Source organism: Acromyrmex echinatior, chromosome 2, assembly GCF_024713525.1.
Source record: "Acromyrmex echinatior isolate Ae372 chromosome 2, ASM2471352v2, whole genome shotgun sequence".
Classification (NCBI taxonomy): Eukaryota; Metazoa; Arthropoda; class Insecta; order Hymenoptera; family Formicidae; genus Acromyrmex; species Acromyrmex echinatior.
Window position 1 is genome coordinate 11,097,657 of NC_141853.1, and position 20,486 is coordinate 11,118,142.

The following is a 20,486-nucleotide window of genomic DNA, read 5'->3' on the forward strand; positions in this document are numbered from 1 at the left end:
ACGAGTTTCGTGCGCCTGTTTCGGGGGAAGGTCTTTCGCGATGAGTCTACTCGCTTCGCTCATACGAATGAACGAACGAACGAACGAACGAATGAATGTGAACGTCGCTCGCTCGTGGATCTTGGATTACATTTTAGCTCGAAGATGCTCGTCAAGTTACCTTACAGTCAAGAAAGGTTTCATTATATCGTTGAAAGTGTCACTTTACAGATTAAAATGCAATCCATTGCTTATAAACACAAAAGTTTTAGTTAGGAAAAACAGCTATATTGTCCTCTTGAAGAAAAATATTGCTGGAGTTAGTTATGCTATCGAAGAAAAAACTTTTGGTATTAGATAATATGGACTTTCAATTTAAAAAAAAAAAAAAATATTAATAGAGACCGATGATTAAATCTATAATTTTCTATAATAATGTATGTAATAATTGGAATTTATGTCAATATAAGTCATAAAATATAATTCCCGAATATATTTCGATTTATTTTATTTCCAATAACTTTTGTAACTTTGTCGTTGCAAATTCCGCATCAATAATAATATTTATATTATATTAAACTTTCATATTATAAGATAATTATACAAAATAAGAAAAAAAAAGTATGCAGAGGAGTTATAAAACGCCTCAATAAATAATACTGAGGTTTCACGAGCAGTTATAAAACAGTAGCGGAACGAGTCTATCTTAGAATTATCTTCTGCATATTCCATTCGAGAGAAAAAGAGAAAGAAAGAGATAATTTCACGCTTGGTTGACCACTGTTTGTATATTCGGAAACCTGCTTACGTAGCCTTGACTTTATAAACGCCATACGTGATATGGCTGCTTCACAGATTAACATTACTTGTAGAATGATTAGAGTGATTCGAATGCACTTGTGTGAAGTTCATTCCAATTATATATATTAAATCTCAAATATAGCATTTGTCATTTATTATAATTATTAATACATTATTAATGTGTGCATAAAATTACAAATTACATTCTTTTTCAAATTTATGAAAATTTACTCCATTCCCCTCTGTTTAGTTTTCATCTCATCATATAAAATTAAATCTGATTTTATTAAGCTAAAATCTGTCTGCCATTCGAATCTCATTTGGCCAAAAAAAAAAAAAGAGAAAATATTGTTTTATAAAATGACATTACATAGTTAATGAAATAGAGATTTGTGCGAGTTGCTAATAAAAGATTAGCATAGCGCAACAACATTTGTGAGATGTACGATTGAATATATTTCAGTTAAACCACCAAGCGACCTTCTCTTCTTTTACCTTCTCTTCTTTTACCCGTTCTCCAAACAATGAATACAATACGACGTGACGTCGCAGACAAAACGCGCGCGCGCGAAACAATGACTCCGAAAAAAAGGAAGCTGAATTTGACGGAGCGAGAGGCCGGTAAAAAACTGCGCTGAAAGCAAGAGCAGTTTCTCGAAGTCGCCAAACGAATCACAAAGTCCCTCGAATATTCATTTCTGTGATTTTCGACACGTCTCTCTTTCTCTTTCTTTGTCTCTCGGTAAAAAAAAATTGCAGAAATTATTTTCACATTTTACGTAGTTATATATTAATGTTTTCATTTCTCCTGACTTTTATATATACCTTTTAGAATAAAATAATTGGATATTTTCGTAACTATTTTCTCAATTCTTAATTTCATTCAGTAAATATCTTGATAAAAACTACTAACTATTAAGCATTAACAAATTAATGACTAATACACCGTAATGCTATATAATGTAGGTACCTAATAACATATTATTTTACATTTACATAGTGAAAAGGATATTTGCATTTATAAAGCTACAATCGGCTTTGAGTGTCAAAGTTAAATGGAAATGTTACGCACAGCAACTCGAACATTCGTTCGATAAGACACGCTGAGGTAATCTTACACTGTTAATTTCGCTGCAGCTGACGCAGGAAAATTCCGCACGCAACTACGACAGCCACGCGGAAATGGTCACAACTCGAGATTTTCATGTGTCACTCGGTTGAGACATTCATGCAATACAACTCGCAATGCTATGCTTGAAGTATTGCGGCAATTCTATCTCGGAAATCGTGTAAGTGCTTCTTGCGTGAAAAAAACTTACTGTTCAAAACAGAGTATTAATACCAATTACTTTTTATCAAATTTATCACATTTCTACGTTGATTCCTCATTTCTAAATATTTTTCATTACTTTTTTATAGAGACCTTCTAATAAGAGTCTGAATATGAGAAGAAGCTACTTTTGATTTCCTATTTTTTAACATTTTTAAGTGAGAAAGAGAAAAATAAATTAGAAAAGGAAGAGAAAGAGACAGTCAATGTATGTCCTCTCTCGTAGAATTTTATTAAAAATCTATTGTCCCCTCCACTGCATACAAGACTGTGGCTCGTGTCTAGACTCTTATTAGAAGGTCTCTGCTTTTTTGTATATTATAATTGATATGATTACTCGAATTTTTTCATTTAGTTCATATAGCACGATCAAAATCCTGTCGACAATTTCTTTTATTATTCTCGCTTGTTCGCGTTGCATTCTGTTGCCGTTTTAAGTTTGAAAAAACACGTGGCGACAGCCTCGACGACATGGCTGATGGCCGTTGCGACGGCCCCCATTTCGAACACGGAGCGATTAAGTAACGAAGCACGCTCGTCCGCTTCGTTCAATCCCTCTCCTTCCCTCCTTCCCTCCTTCCCTCCTTCCCCTCACTCCTCCGTTCACCCCGTGCACGAGAATAAATTCACCCTGTACGAGTCGCGCGGGGATCGATACGCACGATTATTTCGGGAACTCGCCCCGTTGTCGTCCCTCGAGAACCGACAAGCGGCAAAGCTTGGGAGGAGAGCGAGCGAGGAAGAGCGATCGAAGAGAAAGAGAAAGAGAAAGAGAGCCCTTCTCGCTCTCACTCCCCTTTCTCCCCGTGAAACAGCGAAGGCTGCGCGAGAGATAGCAACGCTCAGGAAAGATCGAGCGAGCACGTAGCAGCGACGACAACGACGCGTGCGGCAACGTTTTCCGGATCGATTTCCGTCGTTGAAACGCGCGTCGCAGGTCATCGCGGCGACACGGTTCTTTGTCCTCCATGATATACCTTTTGCTCGTCGAGTCGTCTTCTCGCGCGAACGAATCCGAGGCTCCCACGATACGAACGTCATTGCGTGACCGAGCTGGGGTCTCGTAATAAGGGACTAAAAATCATCCGAAGGCGTAACTACGAGCGGCGGCGGCGGCCTCCTCGTCCTGCGCTTTGTAACTTCGATCAATTTAATGAAGATGAGAAAGGGAGAAAGAGAATGCGTGTACAATATTACCGTTTACATTGGCGATAATTGTACAGTTATTTCGTTTATTTAATTATTTGTGACGCTAGTAAATTGTGACGCTCGTATTACGATTACGTGCCATTTTGTGAAAGTTGGGACATTTTCGTATTAGAGTATCATATTAAAGTATCATATGATAAGAGCGATAAGTTTACAACGCTTTCCCGTAATCCCTTTGTGCATGTTCATACATTTCGAAATTAATATGAGGAACTTTTCTAGTGGTTAAATAATAAAGTTAGAACACAGCTATTCCTCAAACTCATCCGAATATGTTATACTGACATACACTTGTAGAAGATGAGTGTTTCATCGAGGCATACAATCCTCTATCCGAAACGCCAATCTTCTCTAACGAGCGAATTGTAATCCACAATCGAAATGTATGTTCAATTTCTTTAATGTTTTCTCAGCATGCATGTTATTTCAAAATCATTTGATAAGGAGAAAGAGGATCGTCAAAGAAATTATGACGCTCGTCATAATTTCGTCGGATTTATAGAGCGTAATGAAAGACTGCCGGATATCTAAGTTAAGAAATGCTCGAGGAATTCTTTGTTACAGTCTTTAATCTCTTGTGATTCTCTCTTGGAAAATAATTTCTTAATTTCTTCTTAATTTTGATAAATATGTAAACCGGTGCGAAATATATATTAAGCTTCCGTTTTAAAAACAGCTTTAATATCTTATTACGATTATGAAAGGTCTTCTATTGCTTATTTATAGTAGATTTATAAATATTATAAATATATAATTAAGTATATAATTACAATAATAAATAAAATTATTTTAAAAGCCTTATTCACACACAAAAATTATTATATCATTCCGATGATAAAAGTTAATATATTTTATATATTGTAAATAAATCAAGTCATAAATACGTCTTCATTCATAATGTGCTAGCTAGTAGACTTGACGATTCATGGTTTCTTTATTCATGTATGCTAATTGCGGAATACAGATTACGCCGGTCACGAGATTCGGTAGAAATCGTGGTTAACTAATCGAAAGCAACAGTCGATATCGATTCTTATACGTGCGTATATATTATTGAACATGTGTTTTAAATTATATTTACATTTATAATTATATAATTAGATATTCGACGATTACGGAGACTATTTCATAATTAGAAATAGCAATATTTGTAAGTGGAATTTTTCCCTCAAAATATCTCATATTTCCACATATTTTTCGAATTCGTTGACCAAGAGAAATCGTATAATTCCTGTGAATTAAATTTTCGACGATCATATAAATAGAGAAAAATGTATAAATGAATAAAGATTATTTCTGCAAACGAAGATAGATATCATTTCCTCACGTTTACATTTAAATAGCTGAAGTCAATAATTAATTAATTTCAGTCTGTCAATTGACGCGCTATAAGAAATTCAATATTTGATAACGAATTCACGTACAATATTAAATCGCGCCCAGACAATCGAGTGCAGTGCTCGTAGATTCGGATACAGGGAGATCTCTTTGTCGTCGATCACGAAGGCCAACGTTCGTACATTACACGTTGCCACTTTTCATAGCCGATAAATATCAGCTGCGTCCACCATGGCGTTCTTCGCCTTCGGCGATTAGTCACGTTTCGATTTCGTGAAACGATCGACCGCTGCGCGAAATGGGCCGCCTGCTAAGCAACGCGTTTTAAACGGCCGTTTATGGCCTGCGAATCTACTACGTGTCCACGTAAATTTTCGTTTCAACAAGCTCAGCTCTTTCGTGTTTACTCGAGACTTGACGCTCCATTATTGTAAAAACAATTATTTAATCTTGGATACTGTTGACAATATTGAATAGATATTACTCTTAATACTTTTAATAACATAAAGAAATTGATACACAGTTATAATTGATTTCTTACAAACCGGATAATATCAGTAATGATTGAATGATAACATTTATATTCCGCGTATCTAAAGCAATTGCATTATCAGTCAGCTGTTGAACAAGTGATTAATCGTGCCGTTGTGCATTTATTTGTGCGTACGACTTCACGATTGAGATACGCGACGTATTTTCCAACGACGTACTTTTCAGAATTTGGGACAGAAAATTAATAACGCACGAAATCATCCATCATCGAACGCCGAGATGTTAGTTTAGTTAATTTTTGTACTGCTATCAGCGTGTCGCGGAGTGTAAAGCAAGTCGTCTCTGCGCGTTGATTGCAACGTGAACGCAATTTAAAACGAAAACTTCGACTGAATGAGAGATTATAGTCGCGCCGCGGCCTTCTGTCACGTTATCGACCGCTTAATCACCACCAAGGCGCACCTATCACCGATAACGTGCGGTTTGTATGCGTGGCTCCGTATATTCCTCCGACACGACAAGACGCGACCTTCCCGCGCCGACAAAAACAAAAAGAAGATAGAATTTAATAACCTAAAGACTAAAGATACATAGAACACGGACTGCGGCGCCATTCGTGTGTAAAATTGATCGACAAAAATGAGAGACAGAACGCAAAGATGGCCAGTCTCTATCTCTTGTTTCAACCAATCATCTTACATTAAAAAAACAAGGAGATTGGATGTCTTCAACGCTCCCTCTTTCTCGTTTTTGTTGACTATTTTTGATACGACTATTCAGATTATTCTGTCTTTACTAAAGACGGTCGCAAACGATGCGTTCACTTGACAAATATTCCAGACAAGTGTCTATACGAATCATCCACGTTTGCTGAATATTTGAGGAATGAAAACATCTTCTTTTTCTCATCGAACGCGTTTCGTCGTAATTAAAGTTTTCTCGTAAAATACGATTTTTCATTTCTTTATTTTTACTAACAATAAGTTCGAAACGTACTAGTTTCCCATTCGGATGATCTATTTAACGACTCGCTATCATAGTTGCAAGGTTAATTCGATATCGCCGCGTCATTGTGAGGTCTATGAAAACAAAAAAAAAAAGAGCGAAAACATAGCGAGTCTCTGGCGGACGATTCACGATACCGATTACGATTCGCGACCGAGACAAACATCGATCGGACGGGCAAGGTAATGTAATCGACGATATACTCGGATACGACTCATCGGGAGGCGAGACGTGTGTACTCATCGATCAAACCGCAGCAGTGTGCTTCTCCAGTGTTAAGCTAGATCCACAGCTAAACAGAAGTGTGTACGGTTCACGCACGGTTTATGGATTATGCATAATCAACATGGATCATGTAATAAGAACGTAGACGTTGCGCATTTTGCTACCCGATACAGCAATAGCGAACAGCATCACGTTACAGAGCTTTATGCGAATCGCAAACTTGCGGAGCAGCGCGTAATTTCCGGCGACAGACAAAATTCTTTTCTATTTGTTTTTCGAGTATACATAAAATATGTATGTGTGAATACACAAAATACGCGGTTTTATGATTACAAATTATTCATAAATTTATTACTTCGTAAATTTAATTTAATTTAATTTTTTATTTAATTATGTACATGTATACAATTTTAATTACTTTAATTATTTATACACACACAAATGAAAGTGAAGTCACTGTCAATGTATATTTGACCTATTTCCTGACGAAATGTAATGTATGTAATTTATAAATATTAGAACAAAAACACGTTTTTACTTTTAATAAACGTGCAAATTTAATTCTTCCAGCTTGTTTATTTTGATACTTACTTGCATTATTCTAAATATAAACTTATTTCACTATCAATCAAGCAATAATAAAGAACGAAATATCATAAGAACAAAGCTACGAGGATAAAATAGTCGTTACTAAGCGAGTCGATCGTTTTGGAAGCGTCTCTGAATTTCCCTTACGAGCGCATCGAGATTCTTGCGTTAAATGTTCCACCGGGGAAAAACGATGTGGAAAGGCGAAAAACGAGAAAGAGAGACCCCGACCACAACTTCTCGACTGTCGCAAGAAGTGCCCTCGCGAAACGACGCGCATCTCTCGCTACTTGCCGCCCGATTTAGGTCGTTAACGGTAAAACGCCGCAAGGAAGCCGCTCGCGAAACCGAGGCAGATCCGTTACCGATGACGGCTCTCGATTTTGCCGGCTTAGTGAGAACGACGAAAAGGATGCACTCACTATAGATGCATCTCACAAGAATTGCACGCCGGACGGTATTGTTATCTTTTTATCGCTCGACATTCCAGAAATGAATTTCCAGGAAAACTAATGAAACTTGACTCTCCGACGGTAATGTGAATTTTAACTGTTTCCGTCGATAAAAGGGATCTTCGAGAAACAGAGAAAATTTTTTTATTGTTCTGGATCACAAAAATTCTAATATACTTGTCAAAACTTTAACAAGTTCTCATCACCTTTTTATCATAGAAATCAGATTGTATTTTGCTTAATTTATCTACCAGAATTCTTACAATCTCACAGAATCTTACAGAAATATCAATGACACCTTTAAACATTTGAAACAATCGATAACTGCCGAAAGTTAAAGCCTTGAATCTAATCAAGAGATTTAAAAGAGTTTTATGAAGAAATATCGACTCTTCACACAGTTATATATTGCGTACAAATCATTATATATTTAAATAATATATTTATGTTCTAAAAAATTGAATCAACTTGAATTGAATTATTGCAGTATCGAAACCACGCAAGGATCGATCTAATAAGAAAAAGTCACTTTGTCCTAGAATAAATCTGCAGTACCGCAGTGACGTACTATATATATACAAGAATCAACTCCTTGCCCTTCAGACTACTTCAGATCCGTGTTACAACGGCGGATGCATAATAATTCGGTAATGTCGGGCTTCCGTAATACACTTTGCTGCACGTAACGCTCGCGGGTTACGTAAGTACGGAAAAGCGTTAATCAGAGTCGATATATCAACGATGGATAACGCGTCGACGTTGATTGCTTCTCGAATGGCCTTTTCCGCGAGAGATTTCTATCTCGATTCTAGCGCACGTAGAGAAAAGCAGCAGGAAAGATTTCCGCGGAGAATCGAATTGCGATCGCTAACGAACGCGTTTTTCTCGCGCGACACGTCTAATTACTCGCCTCGCTTCCACGCGCGCCGTTCCCTCGAGGACGAGCCTCCTCGAAGGACGCGCGAAACGATCCGTTACGCCATTACATTACCGACATTAACAAAATTACTCGATATCATTTGATGACTTTACCTCGCACTGCGCCTGGGAATATTTAGGATCTCTCTCATTAAATGTCGCTTAGCGTTAACCGTGGTCAATTTAATTTCTCCACATTTTTACCGGGTTACAATTTTCACCTAAAAGTGTGAAGTAGCGATAATAAATATCCGCGACGTACCTCAAACTAGTCAGTCATCTCTCTGCAAGGTATTTACGTAATACTTAATAGTAAAATATGAAATTGTACAGGAATTATCGAAACATATTATTTTGTCACATGGTTTAATAAAAAAAGTATCTCGACTAATAGCATTTACTAAATGACTCAACTAATGACTTGATTTATTAAAGCTTCTTCGGTCTGTATGACAATGATGTAGAATGATTTAGAAAAAAAAAAAAACAAATGAACCGACAGATTGAAGTTAAACGACGTCAAAATCTAAAGTGTCTGGAACGCGCGAAAGAGAGGAGGGAGAAACGAAAATAATGTCCTGTTTCTCTTTTTCTACGAGTACTTTTCGTTCACGTGCACTACCATATGAATGCGTAATGGAACGACCGAATGCATGCGCTACGATGGAAATGCAAACATACATATTTCACTTGCAGTGCGTGCATTCGTTCATTCGTTCGTCCTTTCCTTGACGTCATCATATAGCATAATGCACACGGGTGACAAATAATCATTTGTTTCGTAGGAAGAAGTGACTGCGAAAGTTATGCGTTCGCTTCCCTTATTTTTCTTTAAAGCTTCAATATTCTACTAGATAGATGATGCTGCATTTATCGGAATGTAGTCACGATCGCGAATACCGCTTACTTACTTGCTTACACTCTGATTTTTCATTTTGCTTCCCGTGATTCATCTCTTCTTGAAAGAATTTTAATAAGTGCCGAGAGAGAAACATGTACGAAATTTTAATAAATATTTGTTTCAACAGTGCCAGTTGAATATTTACTAAATGCGAACATTTTTTTTTTATTTTAGTACAAGAATGTATTCATTTGATTTAATTATTATATTTTTGTATTCAGCAAATATTTGTGTTCCATAAATAAATGTTATATTAGTACTATTCAAACAATTTTTTTTTTTCAAATTTAGTACATTTTTCTTTCAGTGTACTCATTAAAATTCTATCAATTGTCGTTTTAATTAAAATGTTGCTCCATTTAGAGTTTGAAAAAATACTTTATTTTTCGAAAGTTGCTAATTTTAAGCTGCGTCGCTTCCATCAACGTAGCGAATTATCACATTCTTTGAAATTGTAAGATAAATTTAAGTAGAATATAAATTACCGTTTATTTAAAATCGTTAACGTATGTTAATTTTAAAACAACCTTTCGAATTTGCTCTACAAGCTGACTCATAAACTAACGTTACTTCGCCAATTAACGTTACTTATCCGAGATTTTAATTCGACAAGTCCGCGATAGAGATCCTCAAATTAACCGAATTATAATTCTGTTTTACTTCGTTTAGAATAAAGTATGCGGTTGAGAAACCGCGTGACGACGATACGCAAATATCGCGACGATGTTTTCGATTGTAAAAAGGACCGCGGTAGTAGTTATCGCTATTACGGAAAAAAAAAAAAACGCTCACCGATATCTCGCTGCGTCGTGCAAAATATCGCGTCGCTCTTCGCGACCGGCACGTACCTCAACCGAAATAACTCGGAGCACTATCTTCGTAACGTTTCGACGAATTCGCGGGACGGCGCGAGACGATCGTAAACCGTCAAGGTGAGCGAAAGAGAGATGAAGAAAGGAAAAAAAAGAACAAGAAGAATTACAACACTTTGTACAAAACTCACAGAAGAGAACTTCCTTATTTCCTGTAGCAGCGCACAACGTTCCGGGCTCTCCTTCCCACTCTCCTTGGACTTCCGCGAGGTTGCCGGGGCCGTTTACTCCTGGAACGCACAAACGCGCCGTGTCACCTTCCGCGTTTTCACGAGAGTTCGTCGTAGGGCATCACCGTCGGTCGCTCTCTCACTCCGTGGGACTTCCACACGCCGTGCCGTGCCGGCCGACGAAAACCGAAATGGGAACGTCGGGTCGAGTCGGATCGCGTCGCGTCGCGTCGCGTCGCGCCGCGTCGTTGCGTGGTGTTGCGTCGCGTTGTGTGTCGTCCGGTCGCCGCGAACAGCGAGTGTCTCTATCTCTCTCTTTCTTTTTTATTCTCTTCTATTCCCGAACACCGCTATTCCGTCAACACGATTCCATTCCCGTCCGCGTCACTCCGCTTACTCTGAGATATCCCCGTTACGTTGTCACGTACGCTGAAAACGCACCGATCGTATAGGCTCACTCGAGTTACGCGTCACGAAGAAGGGAAGACTTTCGAGGAGAGGAAAGGGGCGTCCCGCGCACTCCGCGCCCAAAACTTACGGGTAATACGAGCCGGTGAATCTTCGCGCGACAAGAACAAGAGACGGAGAGAGAAGCAAAAGGAAAAAAAAACCTTTGCCTCGCACTGTCTTCACATTCTCCTTTTCTTTACTCCGTTGTCTCGGTCTCGTTTGATGTTCCGATGACACGATAACGAACGAGTGCGGATAGATCGCACAGAGGATAATCTATTGTTTCTATCTCTCTGTCTTCGCGCGTCAAACTTCCCCTATCTCTCTCTCTCTTTCTTTCCCCCGCGCACTTTCGACGCACTGCAGTAGATGGACAGATAACACACGTAACGTTGCTACACGTATATATCGCGTTACGCGTGCGACGCGACAGATGAACTCGCACTCGACTGTCGCTCAGTCGACTCAGCTCCGCTCGCGCTTGTCCGCCCGAGGATCACCGGAGGAGGCCGTGCACGGTCACACGTCTCTCGCGCTCGACACGTCCGAATGTCGCGAGCGCCGATGGCGGAGTGACAGCGGAGTGAACCGGTGGCGCCGCGAACACCGACGGTGGCGCCCTCGTCAACTTTAAACGGCCGCCCACTGGCGCGGGTCGCGAAGCGCGCGCGCGTGCCCACACATACACACCCACGTATAGGCGGTCGCGACGCTCTTCGAAGATCGGAATACCACGGAACTGGAATACACGCACACCGACACGCACACCGACGCGCCGAAAAGCCGCGCGCGGATACGACAGCTACACTCCGCCGAATCTATAATGGATATTCGCACCGACGGACCACCTGGCCCACTATCGGTCTCTCTCTCTCTCTCCCTCTCCCCTCATTCCTACACCATCTAACGGGTGTCCACCGATACACACCGACGTGATCGCGGCAACGCCGTTTTACTTCCCTTCCTCCTCCCGTCTGTCCCTGCCCTTCGTCCGAACTCCAACTGCGTCGTCGTCGTCGTTACAACGCGCGCGATTGAAGGCGCATACGGAGCGAAAGGGAAAGGGGTGTAAAGGGGGAACACACCGTCGGGTTGTCACGACGTTTGGCAAAAGTTCGATGTCGGGGTAATATTCTGATCGGTTTCGACGTAACTCGCCTATGTGCCCGCATCTCGTTGGCGACGCGATCGTGGAAATGGAGTACGTACGGAGAGAAAAAAATTGGTTCGCCGAGGCGTATTGAGTTATTTACATTTTCCATTGGAAGTACGCGCGCGCATCCAATAAAACAAATCCCGTATTAGAACTGAGAGTCGATTCTTTATTCAAATGTTTTTCAAGTAAACACCGGCGAAAATGTATTTACGAGCTTGATTAATTAACCATATTTACAACGTAGAATTCATCAAAATACGGTAATAAACGCAATTATATGGATTCGACCGTATTTTTGCAATTCTAATTCTGATGGTTTTTAGACGCCAACGGAAGCGGAATGTATGGAGAACTTGAAGACGTGTGAGTGTGGTGTGTGTGTGTGTGTGTGTGTGTGTGTGTGTGTGTGTGTGTGTGTGTGTGTGTGTGTGTGTGTGTGTGTGTGTGTAGTATGTACGTACAACCATTGAACTAAACATAAAATTATTTACGGTGCGAAAATATTACACAATAAAAAAACATTTCGTATTTGTGTTCAAACCAGTCCTTGTTAAAATTTTTGCGTTGAATTTTTAACATATCCGAGTGTTAATTTAACATAATTGTGTCATTTGAACATTTTGTATTAAATTAATATTCAACATTTCTTTCTCTTAGTGCAAAAATAAGACAATTTATAAGCAAGTAAACAGTTAACATAAAAATAATGTATTTTAAAATGTAAATTCTAAGATAAACGAACAAAATGTGTTAATTTAATGTATCATAAATACTCATTTTACTGAAGAAAATGCTTTCACATCAGTTTGTAAACAAATTGTATTTATATTTTGTGTTAATGTTTTACATAATATTTGTATTATTTTCATATATACTTTATGTTAAATTGACACAAAATTTGGATGGAAATTTGTGAAATGTGTTAAATTTAAGATAAATTTTTCATGTATTTTTTATTAGCAACGAGGTGTAAGACATCAGTGTAATTAGTTATATATAGAATGATAATTTATGCAAGGTTATTATTCGTCCTCTTTTCCCTGTTTTCCTTTTTAGGAGACATCTGGGACAATTTTTCAAAAAGTGTGCAGAAATTTTCAAGAAATCTTCTAAATATTTTATTTTAACTTCTCCCGCGCTACTCTGCACTATTAGTTCTGATTTAAAATAGGTGTAGTAATCCTTAAGCTGTAAAAAACTAGTTAATCACAATCGAATGTGAGGAGAATACTCGACTATGATTGATCAATTTTTTACACCAAATTAGAATTACTAATTAACAATTAGGGATGTGTTCGGGAAAACGTTATTAGCACTATTTCCACCATTTTATCCTTGTTTGCCTAATGAACGACAGAGATAGAATGACACAAATTGCCCTAATGACATCTTTCATCAAACACATCCTAGATTTAAAATAATTATTCATTTGGCTGTTCTGACTAATTTTACTAATCTATAAAATATATTTTACTAATCAAGGAAACTGTCCGGAGTATTCGGAGTTTCTGGCTTGTAAGTTCTAGTTTTGCAAATTTTGATGTGGCAATTCCATGCATACCTGATCAATCCCGTACCAATCGCGTCTCACTTCGGCGACAAAATGGCTGACGTACGCGAGAATTTCCGAACGTATATAGATCATCGATGCCGCGATATCCGCAGGTATACGACATCGATCGTGTACACTACGTCTAATACGCTTAATACGACGCTTGATTAAGGTCTGGCATTTCACGAAACACCCACACGCGGTGAGATTTATTTTCCGAGACGGTAATAATCGCGAGAAATACGGAGCGCGTTAAGAAGTCGAGCGTGTCATCGCGACGCGTTTCGTGAACTGACCGCGATTCAAAATCCATCAAAACGCGACGCCACGATTGTCGAATTTCCGTAACGGTCGAACCAATTACGTCACAGCGCTCGAATCTACCCGTATTATGTCGCATTTCGAATCTAATAGCAAATTCGGTTGAACGCGTTAGAGTGCATTGGTGCATATTAAAACCGTTGTACACTGTTTTAATCTAAATGTAAAAACAAAATGTAAATATTTTGAATTAAATACATATTTTATGTAGCACAATAAAATATTGATAATTTCACGGTTTAACCCGGTTTTTACACATCTTTATGTCATAAAATGTTTATTAACATTAGACTATTAAATATTCTTATAAAAATGCTTATTAGCATCAAAAATTATTAAATTGCTAAAATTATTAAATTATTAATTTATTAAATTATTAAATTATTTGTTCAATTAATAAATGATATTATTACTATGATTCTGTTCATAATTGCGTTTCAAGAGCGAAAAATTTCGTGCAGTTTGCGGAATCAAATATGTATGTAAATTCACACAGAAATATTTAGAAAAGGAATAGATAATCAATCTAAAACGGGTTTAAGATCTTGAAATATGTAATAGCAAATTTGATTGGACAGTTACATATTAAAGTTATATACAAATTGATATAAAGATTATTACATAATATGAATTTAAACACCGAAAATAAATCTGAATCAAATTTAAATAAGAGAAATTTTATATTTGGTTAAAGCGGATATTAGTGTTTAAACACTAATATCCGCTTTAACCGAATATAAAATTTCTCTTATTTAAATTTGTATATAGCTTTAATATGTAACTATTCAATCAAATTTGCTATTACATATTTCAGGATCTTAAGCCCGTTTTACATTAATTATCTATTTCTTTTCTTTCTATTTCTTCGAGATGTCCTCGTTCTATATTAGGTACGTGAAATACAATTAATATCCATTTCTATTACTATAGAAATTGACTTTAATCTCGGTTTAATTTACTCTTTACTTTTTTCTAATATACTTAGAACTAGAAAAAAGTAAAAAATAAGTTAAATCGAGAAAAAATTCATCTGCATTGATAGAAATGGACTTTACGCATTTAACATAAAACAAGAACGTCACAGAAGAAGAAACAAAGAAAAAACGAAAATGTAATCAATCTGAAACGAAGCTTAAAATGCCGAAATAAAATTCGAAATCTTTCGATACAAATCGGAGAAATGATCGAGAGAAGGTGAATCATAAAAAAGGCAATCGATGCAGCTAATTGTGGAATGATGCAAATAAATAAATGTAAAAATAATGAAGATTCGAAACGCGCAGGAGAAATAATAAGAGTCGAGACTCGTTATTATTTATTAATAAATATTCAAGCAACCGCCGAATATAACGTCCGAGACGGCGTATCGCAACGTAGCAATGTATATAAAAAGTCTCAATTTCCAATACACACAAATAATATGTCTCACTTTTGTTTTTCACGCAATATTATTTAGTAATCATTTTGGAGTTATTTTGACGTACGAGGACTTGCGTTCTGCTTGGGTGTCATAGAAGAAAAGTTACTGTAGTAAAATTTAGTCGGTTTAGTCTCAAAAGATCATTTAGAAAAAAGGAAGCTATTATATAGTGGCGCATAGTAAGGGTTAAATGTACTCGGTTTTACACACGACATAACATCTATAAAAAAAAAAAAAAAACTTTGCTGACGCGTGACCACGTTCACGTGTGTTCACGTGTGTTCACGTGTGTTCACGTGTGTTCGTGCGAATGTCGCCGCCTGGCGATCTCGCATTGCGCGACAACTGACGATGTCATATTTCATTTTGAATTCCTCTGACCTGTATCTTATAAATTATGCAACACGGTGGGATCCGTGATAAAAACCTATTTGTCGAAGTTGCACGGCTATATGCTCAAAATATACGATCCCCGGTGTCGAGTGAGCGGGGCAAGTTGGATACAAGAGACCGTGGCTATTCAACACATCGCGGCAAAATTATTTCGGCTCGGAATGAGAAAACCGCGGCAGGTAACTTGTGGATGATGAAGGACGAAACAGAATCCTCTCCATGGAAAGTTATCAGGTCCTCTCGAAGAAGCCGTTAATCGATGCCGCAATTACCGCGCAAGCAAAATCGTTAAGACTCTTTTTATCCGATTAGATTCGGCTGTGTATATAACGATATAGAAGTTTAATCATCCATCTTACGTTGATCGACGACAGGTCTCTCATTCTCAACAGAGACTGTTTACAACACAGCATACTTTGAATACGTTAAATGTTAATGCCAAGTCGCGTGTGGCAGCGGAAGTTTACGATAAAACTTACGGCGACAACTTCTCGTAATTATTTCGAAGACGTCACTTTGGCGTCGTCATGCTCGTGGAACACAGTATTTTACGGCGAACCGTAATTATTTCTGTAATTCTATTTTCAGTAATTCTTTGTTAATTGCAATTATTTTCTCAGCCCTTGTTTATTTCTCCGAAAATAAACACCCCGAAATTACGTCGTTACGGGTAATGAGTTAAGCTACTGCAGTCAGGTCCAAAGCTACATTTACATAGATTTACATGACTATTGCGAGCGATTACGCGATTATTCGAGAACGTCGGATGAATTTTTGTTTTTCAGTTAACATCGTTGTTTGTCGCGCTTGGTAATTAAATGTAAACATTATTCGCTTTTTTTCTCCTGCATCGCGATATTGCGATTAGCGTCCCGACAAAGGGACGTACGCTGTACGTGATGAAGAAGACGAGGCTATCCTTGAAATTTGCTTTGATTGCTATACGTTACGACTTACGATGCTACTGTTTACTGTTATTTCGCTTTCGCCTCGACCTTTCCTCTACGCATCGTAAAAAAAAAAAAAATCGTCGTTACGTCTCCAACCCAACGGATTACGTATTTTTCCTCCCTTTCTTTCGTTCTGTCCTTCTTTTCCTAACTTACATAACGCAACGCGATCGAACGTTAGCTGCGGCAGTCATCGCGCTTCTGCGCTTTTCTCACGTAGACGCCTTCGTCGCAAAATATCCAGAAGTTAAGAGAGCTCACCTCGAGAGTAAATCAACTGTAAATCGTCGGGTATAGTTTCGAAGAAACTTGAAAAGAAAAAATTATAAACCCAAGTAACATGGAAAGCACACGCGTGTAAGTTAAAGGAATATCTACATGATAAAATTTTATCGTGAAAAAGTTTATGAATATATACGTTTAATATTTATTGTTCATAAATATTTCATGCACAATTTAGTAATGATCGTGAACAACTAAACGGCTAATATTAGTCCACGAGATCATTATATTTGAATGATGTGGATTACATGTGACTCCAAATAAACCGCCAGATGGAATAATTCTGAATTAATACCATCCGTCCATCCTCTCCGCGGCGGTTATTGATGTTTATTTATTTATGTTGATATATATACGTCATGCTAACTGTAGTGAGAATTTCGTTGATGTCTACTGAATACAATGGAAATTACCAATTGTCTGCTGACAGGGCACAACAATTTGAGGATAGACCGTTATAATTTCGTAAGCCACAAGCATTAGAGTTTTTATTGGCATCTCGTTAGCGAATATTCTCGAGGAGAGAGACAGGATCTTTCGGTGTATTTCGGCGATTCGTGAATTATTTCTAATACGAGCGCAACGGATATCCCGGCTCGCGATAAGGTCGATACAGCTACCTCCCATCCCGTTACTTTCCCATCGTAATCGTAATAAAACCCTCGCCGTTGGCGAACTCTGCTCTCCTGTAACTACGTTAATTGGCCTACGGAATAGCTCGCGCGAGCCGCATGACTCGATCATCTAACGGGTGTCTCCTTTACGTGGCGCGTATAGCTCCCCGAATGACGCACAGCCCATCGTAATAGATTCTTGTTAAATATTTATCGCTATTAATTACGTGAGCGCAAGGGATCACGCGACTCGCGATAATAGATCATAACTAGAAGAGAGTTCAGATGGGATGATACAGTACTTAAGCCCAATCTTCCTTTTTTCTCTAGAGATTTGCGGACGTGTATTCTCCTCCTTTGATCTGACTGTCTCAAGTAAACTTATTCAACAAAAATCATTTATTACGATCACGATACATTACATTTTTTATATCTCAAAGCTTTTATGTGTATATTCATTTTTTTTCATTTATATCAAGAATCTAAGATTTTATGTCCGTCGAGAAATCTTCAATTTCGTATGATTCACTTTTAAATTAAAGATTAGTAGAGATAAATTACTGAAAAACTAGAAGCTTCGAATAAAAAACTTAGTAAAGATTAATTTTTTCTGGTCCTAAAAGTTTTTTATTCCAATGTGTACTTTCTTTGAACTCTGATTGTACTTTGTGATGTTTTAAAATACTTGATATCATTGTCAAATTGACGATCAATGTAATTTGTGATGTCATTTCTAGCTTTAGTCATTTTAGCCTTATGATTAATTATGTGTTTATGGTTTATGGTTTATTATATGCGTTTCAAGTCCGAATCGGCGTGCAATTTATATAGAACTAAAAAAATATATTTATATGTGAACATTATCAAGCATCAAAGCCTGCTTTGTTAAAAAATAAAATTATTTCTCTTACTTGTACAATGACTAATTGTAAGTGGCGGTAAGTATATATTATACTTGCAATTACAGCTATCAAAATAACGAATAGTTATTAGACATTTTATCAATAAAATAAAGAATACAAAAAAGAAATGTTTTTATTTATACACATTTTTCAGAATTTTGTTTAAAAAAATATTATTTTTATTATAAATGATGTTTTTATTCGGTTTTTTGAAATAAAAAGTTTTTTTTTTTTTTCATTTTTAGCTACTATAGTAATTAGTTCTTTGCTACATGAAAGTAGCAAAAATACCTTTTTTTTTTTACTAATACCTCCTTTCAAAAAGTACTATCTGAAAGTCTAAAGGAAGGAAAATTAAAAACTGTCGTGCAAGCCCCAGGGATCGAGCAGCTCCGCAAGAGAATCCATCGCATATTAACGTCTCCTCGTGCATTTTGTCGTACGTGTCGACTCGAGAAAGAGCTCGTCGGGTCGTTTCTTATCCGGAGAAAGAGCTGCAGTTCTCGTTCGGAGCCGCATAGCGCAGCCCGTGAACCGCATGGCGCGCAAAGAAAGAAACGAAGAATCGGTAAGGAGTGGCAAGGAGCGACGGCGGGAAGAGAGAGAAAGAGCAAGAGACGCTTTACGAGACGGTTGAGACGCGGGGATCACGGGAGGCAAAAGGAGGAGGAAGGTGGGTAACGATGGGAGCGAGGGACGAGAGCACAGCACTGGATGTTGGATGGAGACTGTAGAGTGATGCGGCGGAGAAGAAGGAAAAAAAAGAGACGCGTCGTCGTTGTCGTCCAAATGGATGCGATATGCGTTGGAAATCGTACGCGATGCCCGCGTCGTATTCGTTGACTACTAGGTATCTTAGCCTTAGCCTCGTGAAAGCCTAACGAAACCGCCCGTTTCTCTCTTTCTCTTCCTCTCGCTATCCCTCTCTCTCTCTTTCTCTCATTCTCCTCTTCTACCAGTCGCGTAGAATTCTTTTTTACGGCGCGGCGCGGCGATCTCCGGGGAGGCACCTGCCGGCTGCCGCGGAACGGCGAGCGGTACGCTGTTTTTCCAATCCGCACAAACTCACAAAGCGCACAGTTTCGCAGCCCGACGCGATCCAATTGGCAGCGTGAAAGATACGCGGCGAATCACGCAGCTGGGATAAAAAGGCGAAAAGGAGAAAGAAACAGGAGATTATAGCACCGGACTTTCTTCTCGCCAGCGTGAAACTCGTTCGCCGCGTCGTTCACCGTTTGCGACCGCGTAATGAACGGATTATGAGACGTTGGTTGGCTGTTAAGTTTGAGAAGTGATTTCGAGGACGTCTTGCTTTTACGCTTCTATTTTTATTAATTTAGTGTGTGAGTGTTGTGTATGTCTATATATATTAATCATTTTATATATATATATATAATATATAAAATAATGATAACACGCACCAGTTTCGTTCTGTATTGATGATAACGCTACCTAAGTTAACGTCTTTACACTTTCCGCGTTAAAGCAAAGGAAACAAAAATTGTTTCCTCATAGAAAAATTTTTTACACACCTGTACAGGTTATCTTCTTACCGACTACGTGAATTTCCTGTGTCGCGTGATCGCTGTAGAAACATCTGCGAAATGTCTGGCCAGAATGTTACGCGGGACGCTCCTCGCTCGCTATAATTCACGTCCTTTGTCAGAAATCTTGCTACCTAGCTAGAGAGCGGCGGATATCCGTAGTTAATTCACTACATTTGCGCGCAAGATTATGTTACATATTTTTCATATGTGAAAGAAGGTGGAGGTGGTGACTTGTTTTCAACAGGAAATTAAGTTCGATAAATACTTTTAGTCCTAATTGCAAATATGATTTATTTAAAGTGATAATATATGTAGAAGGTACATTTGATCCTAATTAATCTTTAATACGCGATAATTAATATAAGTGATTTTGTCAGAAAAGTAATTATACATTTATATATAGTCTTCGAATATTTTATGATGCTACGGAAAGAATGATTTTGTTAAAGTATCTAAAAATTTATCTTAGATAACTACAGATCTGAAAATAATTTTGTTGGAATATTCGAAGACTATATATAAATATAATTATTTTTCTAATAAGATTACTTATATTAATTATTGTGTATATTAGAAATTAATTAGGATTAAAATAAATAATTATGTAGAACGAGCACAT

General features: G+C 37.9%; 1 protein-coding gene and 1 long non-coding RNA gene across 13 annotated transcripts in view; one reads left to right on the forward strand and one right to left on the reverse strand.

Moving 5' to 3' along the window:
* LOC105148652 (bromodomain adjacent to zinc finger domain protein 2B) overlaps nucleotides 1-11,085 on the reverse strand; it is a 158,960-nt gene extending 147,875 nt beyond the window's left edge. For all 12 annotated transcript variants that reach the window (XM_087402861.1, XM_087402863.1, XM_087402866.1 and 9 more), the window contains exon 1: nucleotides 10,242-11,085. The gene's annotated coding sequence lies outside the window, so the exon portion shown is untranslated. The remainder of the gene's footprint in view (nucleotides 1-10,241) is intronic.
* A 350-nt stretch (nucleotides 11,086-11,435) lies between these two features.
* Nucleotides 11,436-15,317, forward strand: LOC147910486 (uncharacterized). The gene is made up of 2 exons (XR_015544104.1): nucleotides 11,436-12,146; nucleotides 12,210-15,317. It is a non-coding gene; the product is annotated as an uncharacterized LOC147910486 (long non-coding RNA).
* Nucleotides 15,318-20,486: the final 5,169 nt, after the last annotated feature.